At 42.9% G+C, this 7,608-nt stretch overlaps 1 pseudogene; it reads left to right on the forward strand.

Annotated features, from left to right (window-relative positions):
- The first annotated feature begins 2,109 nt into the window (after window positions 1-2,109).
- On the forward strand, window positions 2,110-5,910 carry LOC134761905 (small ribosomal subunit protein eS1-like; annotated as a pseudogene).
- The last annotated feature ends 1,698 nt before the right edge of the window (window positions 5,911-7,608 follow it).

The following is a 7,608-nucleotide window of genomic DNA, read 5'->3' on the forward strand; positions in this document are numbered from 1 at the left end:
GCTGGAGCACAGTGGCACCATCATGGCTCACTGCAGCCTCTGCCTCCTGGGCTCAAGCAGTCCTTCCACCTCAGCCCTCCCAAGTAGCTGGGACTACAGGCATGTGCCACCACTGCTGCCTAATTTTTTATTTATTTGTTTTTTGTAGACAGGGGTGTCTCACTATGTTGCCCAGGCTGGTCTCTGGCTCCTGGGCTCAAGCAATCTGCTCACCTCGGCCTCCCAAAGTGCTGAGATGACAGGCATGAGCCACTGTGCCTGGCCAGTATGTTCAGTTTGTAAGAAAAGTACTGTGTTGACCTCTTCTGTGTGCACATTTCTTCAAGTAATAATTCAATAAAGCATTTAGAAAAATTTGTCATAATAGGAGTGACTTATAGAGTGATTGGCATGAAAGCTGACCATCTTAATTTGAACTACTCTGAAATGAGCACTAGGGGCCACCAAGAAGAGCCTTTCAAGGTGTCATAGCCAAGGATAGGAGTGTGTTGTGTACATCTCTGCATAAAGGATTTGCTGGTTACATGGAAGGATGAAGCCTCCTTCTGAGGACAGAGGCAGCAAAGCAAGTGGAAGCCCAAAGCATTGAGCTTTCTAAATGGACTTTGCTAAAATCTTGTGGATGACTCATGCTCTTAACATACACCCATGTACATATTGTCCATATAAACATTAATTCTGTAACAAGGCCCACACATAAGGGCTTTTTTTTTTTTTCTTTTGAGACAGTCCTGTTTTATTGCCCAGGCTAGAGTACAGTGGCATAATTTTGACTCACTGCAATCTCTGCCTCCGGGGTTCAAGCTATGCTTTTGCCTCAGCCCCCTGAGTAGCTGGGACTATAGGTGCACAACACCATGCCTGGCTAATTTTTGTATTTTTAGTAGAGATGGGGTTTCACCATGTTGGCCAGGCTGGTCTCAAACTCCTGGCCTCAAGTGATCTACCCAACTCAGCCTCCTAAAGTGTTGGGATTACAGGTGTGAGCCACTGTGCCTGGGCCCACACATAAGGTTTGAGTTGAGATAGAGAAAACTCTGGCAAAACTGAGGAATTGGGCCACAGTCTCTGGGAAATATGCACAATTTCTGGAACCTTCTCTACTTCCAGAGTTTCCACTTTCTGTCTCCTGTTTATTCAACAAACTTGTATGGAACCACAGTGTGTCTAGAACTTGCCAGGTGTGGAGGATGAAAAGATGATTGAGGTTGGGCATGGTGGCTCATGCCTGTAATCCCAGCACTTTGGGAGGCAAAGGCAGGCAGTTCACTTGAGGTCAGGAGTCTGAGGACAGCCTGGCCAACATGATGAAACATCTCTACTAAAAATACAAAAATTAGCCAGGCATGGTGGCATGCACATGTAGTCCTAGCTCCTTGGGAAGCTGAGGCAGGAGAATCGCTTGAACCCAGGAGGCAGATGTTGCAGTGAGCTGAGGTCACACCGGTGCATTCCAGCCTGGGAGACAGAGCGAGATTCCATGTCAAAAAAAAAGATGACTGAGATATAGACTCCATCAGAGTAGACCCTAACACAAATTAGGTAAGAGCCCAAGGTCTGACTGGGCAAGCAGCTTGAGCAGCTTCATCCTGCAGCCTCTACCAGAATGAAGAACACTTTTTTCTTTACCCATGAAAATGTTTTGTGCTTCATACCTACAAGTGCAATTTGTGTTAATTCTACAAAATTTTCTGTATAACTATGCCTGTATTCTTAGCATTTTTATTTTGAGAGATTTGTCAGCACATCATGTTTGGACTATGTGGAATTTGAAATTTACTTAGAGTCAACAACAAGTACAGGAAAGTCAGTTCTTAATCAAGAGTTAGGTTTTCAAAGATAGTGGATAAAATTAAAAAAATTAGTACAGTCAAGATTATATGAGCAAATCCACTCATCATTCATAAAGTTTAGCAGTCAGTCTTACCGTGGCTCACCAGGTCCAATCCACACTTCATCCACCACAATTGGAGCAGAGGGTGATTTTTTTTATGAGCAACTGAAGAAGTCATTTAGAGACCATTTGCTGTAGGAGCCATGTGTACTAAAGACCAATCAATGTGCCCTCATGGCTCCATTTCTGCCTCTCTCCATCTTTGTTCTTGCCAAGTACCCATAGTTCATTTTCCATAGATTAAAAGAGCCCAAGTTGGGCGTATACCTAGGAGCACAATTGCTGGTCATTTGGTAACTCTATGTAGAATTGTCTGGGAAATTGTCAAACTGTTTCTCACAGTGGCTACACCATTTCAGTTTCTACCAGTGGTGTATGAATGTTCTAGTTTCTCTGCATCCTCACCAACACTTGTTATTTTCTGTTTTTTTTTTTTTTTGAGATGAAGCCTTGCTCTGTCACCCAGGCTGGAGTGCAGTGGCAGAATCTTGGCTCACTGCAACCTCTGTCTCCCTGATTCAAGTTACTCTCCTGCCTCACCCTCCCGAGTAGCTGGGATTATAGGCACCCACCACCATGCCTGGCTCATTTTTGTATTTTTTTAGTAGAGACAGGGTTTCACCATGTTGGCCAGGCTGGTCTCAAACTTCTGGCCTCAGGTGATCTGCCTGCCTCGATCTCCCAAAGTGCTGGGATTACAGGCATGAGCCACTGCACCAGGCCAATTTTCTGTATCTTCGATTCTAGCCACCCTTATGGGTATGAAGTGGTATCTCATTGTGGTTTTGATTTCTGTTTCCTTGGTGATGAATTTCACTGTGCATCTTTTCATGTGCTTATTGGCCACTTTTATGTCTTCCTTGGAGATGTGTCATATTTTCATGTTGAAAAATGAAAGCACAGGTCGACACAAAAATTTGTACATGAATAATTACAGTAGCATCACTCCTAATAACCCAAAGAGGGAATTAATCCAAATGCCCATCACCAGATGAAGAGGTACACCGAATGTTGTCTACCCACATGGTGGAATATTATTTGATCACAAAAAGAGCAAAGTACATATGCTACAGCACAGATGAGACTTCAAAACAGATGAAAGATCACATTCTACATGATTTCATTCAGATGGAAATCTATAGAAATAGGAAGTCGATTAGTGGTTGCTTAGGGCTGGTAGGGGCATGGGAGGATAGGGGGTGTTAGCTAAAGGGTATGAGGTTTCTTTTCGAGGTCATGAAATGTTCTAAAATTGACTGGTAATGTTTGTGTATATCTCTGAATATATTAAAAACCATTGAAATATAAAAAATGGAAAGAAAAAACAGCCCAAGTTGCAATTTTATTCAACACTTTATTGGCTTTAAAAATAGATTCCAGGCTGGGCATGGTGGCTCACACCTGAAATCCTGGTGCTTTGGGAGGCTGCAGTGGGAGGATTCCTTGAGGCCAGGAGTTCCAGGCCAGCCTTGGTCACATGGCAAGACCCTGTGTCTACAAAAAAATAAATAAATAAATAGCAGCTGGGTGCAGTGGCTCACACCTGTAATCCCAGCACTTTGGGAGGCTGAGGCGGGCAGATCACCTAATATCAGGAGTTCAAGACCAGCCTGGCCAACATGGTGAAACCCCATCTCTACCAAAAATATAAAATTTAGCCTTTTGGTGCTCTGAGCAGCACCATGGTGTTTGTTAAGAACAAGTGCCTTATGAAAGGTGGCAAAAAGGGAGTGAAGAAGAAAGTTGATCCATTTTCTAAGAAAGATAAGTATGATGTGAAATCACCTCCTATGTTCAATATAAGAAATATTGGAAAGACTTGGTCACCAGGACCCAAGGAACCCAAATTGCATCTGATGGTCCCAAGGGTCTTGTGTTTGAAGTGAGTCTTGCTGATTTGCAGAATGCTGAAGTTGCATTTAAAAAATTCAAGCTGATTACTGAAGATGTCCAGGGCAAAAACTGCCTGACTAACTTCTATGGCACGGGTCTTACCTGTGACAAAATATGTTCCATGGCTGACAAATGTTCAACAATGATTGAAGCTCATGTTCATATCAAGACTACAATGGTTACTTCTTTCATCTTGTTTTGTGTTGGTTTTACTAAAAAATGCAACAATCAGATACGGAAGACCTCTTATGCTCAGCACCAACAATCTGCCAAATCCAGAAGAAAATGATGGAAATCATGACCTGAGAGGTGCAGACAAATGACTTGAAAGAAGTGGTCAATAAATCCATTCCAGACAACATTGGGAAAGATGTGGAAAAGGCTTGCCAATTTATCCTCTCCATGATGTCTTCATTAGAAAGTAAAAATGCTGGAGAACCCTGGGTTTGAAAGATATGGAGCTTCGTGGTGAAAGTAGTAGTTCTGGAAAACCCACTAGGGATGAGACACATGCTAAAGTTGAATGAGCTGATGGATATGAACCACCAGTCCAAGAATCTGTTTAAAGTTCAGACTTATAATAGTGGCAAATAAAAAGTCCTATTTGTGAAATCAAACAATAAACAACAGTGAAAAAAGCAAAATTAGCCTGGTGTGGTGGTGCATGCCTGTAATCCTAGCTACTCAGGAGGCTGAGGCACGAGAATCACTTGAACCTGGAGACAGAGTTTGCAGTGAGCCAAGATTGCACCATTGCACTCCAGCCTGGGAAACAGAGTGAGACTCTCTTCAAAAAGAATAAAGAAAATAAAAGTATCTGGGCTTGGTGGCATTCACCTGTAGTCTCAGCTACTCTGAAGGCTGAGGTGGGAGGATGGCTTCAGGACAGGAGTAATTTGAGGCTGCAGTGAACTGTGATTGTGACACTGCACTCCAGCCTGGACTGCAGAGCAAGACCCTATCTCTTATGCATACATACATACACACACGCACACATACCTACATACCCAGGATCTACCTCTGGTGATTCTGACTCAGTAGGGCTGGGTATCCCCTAGGGATCCTGCTGTTCAGCCTGGTCTGGGATCCACTTTTCATTGGGAACTGAGACACTGGCTGTGAGCCTTTCTGTCCTGAGATGTAGAGGTCATGGCGATGCAGGTTCAAGCTTAAGGAGACCTGACTGCGTTAGGTATTGTGCTGAACATCATCTCTTTCTCTCATAGCAACATCCGTAGAAGGTTGATGTGTCCCTGCTCTACAGATGAGGAACTGAGCTTTCAGAGGAGTTTAGCTTGTTCGAAACTTATTCTTCCTATTGGAAACTTTGTACTCTTTGACCACTGTCTCCTATCCCCTACCTTTCCTCCACCCCAGCCCCTGATAACCACTGTCCTACTCTCTATTTCTGTGAGTTCAACTTCTTTAGATTCCACATATAAGTAAAATCATGCAGTATTTGTCTTTCTGTGCCTTGCTTATTTCACTTAACCCAATGTCTTTCAAGTTCACCTATACTGTTGAAAATGACAGGATTTCTTTCTTTTTTAAGGGTTAATAGTATTCCGTTGTGTGTATATAGTACATTTTCTTTATCCTTTCATCCACTGACGGACACTTAGGTTGATTCTATATCTTGGATATTGTGAATAGTGCTGCAGTGAACATAGGAATGTAGAGATCCCTTCGACATATTGACTTTGATTTTTTTTTTGGTCTATACCCAGAAGTTGGGTTGCTGGATTATATGCTTTGAATTCTATAGCACAGCAGCGTGACTGTAGTCAATAATAACGTATCTTTCAAAATAACTAAAAGGGTACATTTCAAATGTTTCATCATAGAAATTTGCAGTAAATTAGGGGATGGACATGTTAATTAGTTTGATGTAATCATTGCACATTGTATACACATATCAAAACATCACATAAATGTGTACAATTATGATTTGTCAATTAAAATAACATTAGTTAAAAAAATAAGTAACTTGTTCAAAGCCCCAGTTGGGATTGCTGGAGCTGGAACATGCACCAAGGCTGTTGCTCTCAGGCTCACAGAGTCCTTGGTCCACGAATGTTGAAGCCCTACCTGAGATTTCTACTGAGATCAGTGTGGGGATTCAATGTCTCAGAATCACCCCATCCTCCAGGGCCCACAAGTCCATGACTGCTGCCTCTACCCCCAACACTACTGACCTAAAATTTGGCCCTTGCTTTCATTTCTGGGAGCATACAACACTTACACCAAGCACTGATGGGTTTTGTTGACTTCATTTGAGATGTGGGGCTATGGAGAGGGTCCCATGATCCTTGCTTGGTGTTGACCAACTCATTGACTTCTCTCCTTTGACTTCACCCTTCCCTTTTCTACTCAGCTCCTCTGACATGGATTGCTCTGGGAATTCTGAGCCCTGGTTCCTTTATTTTGCAGATAGCCTTCACTCTTCTCTGCAACAAATTCCAAAAGTATATAGTTGAGCTGACTGCAAGGTACTTGACATGCAAGAGACTCCACAAATGGGATTCGGCCTCTGGAAAGTGGTGGTAGTTCCAGATTTATGTGGATGTTACTTTGTTTTTCCGTATAAAATATATTATTTAAACTATCAAACTCTTGGCTCCTGGATGCCGTCCTTTGCTGGTGGCAGTGGGCTGGGTACTGCCATCGGGGAGAAATGCTGCCCACTTAGAGAAAGAGAAACTGGTTCTCTTTAAGAGGCAGAGGGAGGTTTCCAGTGCCAGTTTGTTTGGAGGCCAAATGGTTGTTGTATTAAAATTGCCCAAACTTGGGCTGGTGCCTTCTGTGTTTAGAGCTCATAGCCATGATTGCTTTCTTTCTTTCTTTCTTTCTTTTTTTTTTTTTTGGTGGTCTTTTTTCCATCCTTCTGTTTGGCAGGATTCTGTTAATAGCTCCGACCTCAAGAGTTCCATTATACAGACACTAATAGCACCTACTATGTGTCAGTCTGCAGTGCCTACTATGTGCTAGGCATTGGAGATAATATAATGATGAACAAGATAAACATGGCACTTGGAAAAGAGAGTCTAGTTCCCACTCTCAGACCACCCCAAAGAGAGGCTGGAATTGGGCTTCCAAAGATCTCAGATGCCCTTGCATCATCTCCCTGAAGAGGGAAGTTGAAGCTTTGGTGTCTGAAGAGAATTTGGCTGGACAATCACCAAGGTTTGGAAAGATGGGGAGGAGCTGCCATTTGTGTTTAAGGTGAGAAGTGGGGGATTGGCTGGATATCAGAGGAAGCCAAGATTAAGAGAAGGTTTTTGTGAGTTCTTATGCATAGTGGAGACCTGTTATAGTGAGGGTCCCTGAGGCTGAGCCTGTGGGTCAGTAGAATGGTGCTGTGAGGAGGGTCTTGTTATAGCAGATGGCTCAGAGAAAGTTGATGGATCATGAGCAGCTGGAAGAATGGAGAGTTCGGCGGATGTAATTCCTACCTGGCTTTCCAACAGTGTGTAATCCCAGTATTCTTACGTAAGCCCATGGAGAAGGGAAAGGAATGCTGGTAATGACAAGATTGAATTTTCCATCTGCCAGGCATCCAGGGACTCATAGCAGATTTAACTGAAGTTATAGAAATAGGAATGTGGCATTTCCTATATCCGGGTATGCTGGAGCAAAATGTATACCCTCTCTGGTTTGTAGGGAAAGAAAATGTTAATAGACAAGACTCCAGGTTTTCACTATTAAACCTGGTGCCTAGAAATGCGTTTTCTACTGGATGTAGACAGAAGCTCCATATAGATATATCCATCGCTGCATCTCTCATGCCTTGTGTTCTTCCTAATTTTCCCTTTTTAACCGAC

Source organism: Pongo abelii, chromosome 7, assembly GCF_028885655.2.
Source record: "Pongo abelii isolate AG06213 chromosome 7, NHGRI_mPonAbe1-v2.0_pri, whole genome shotgun sequence".
NCBI lineage: Eukaryota > Metazoa > Chordata > Mammalia > Primates > Hominidae > Pongo > Pongo abelii.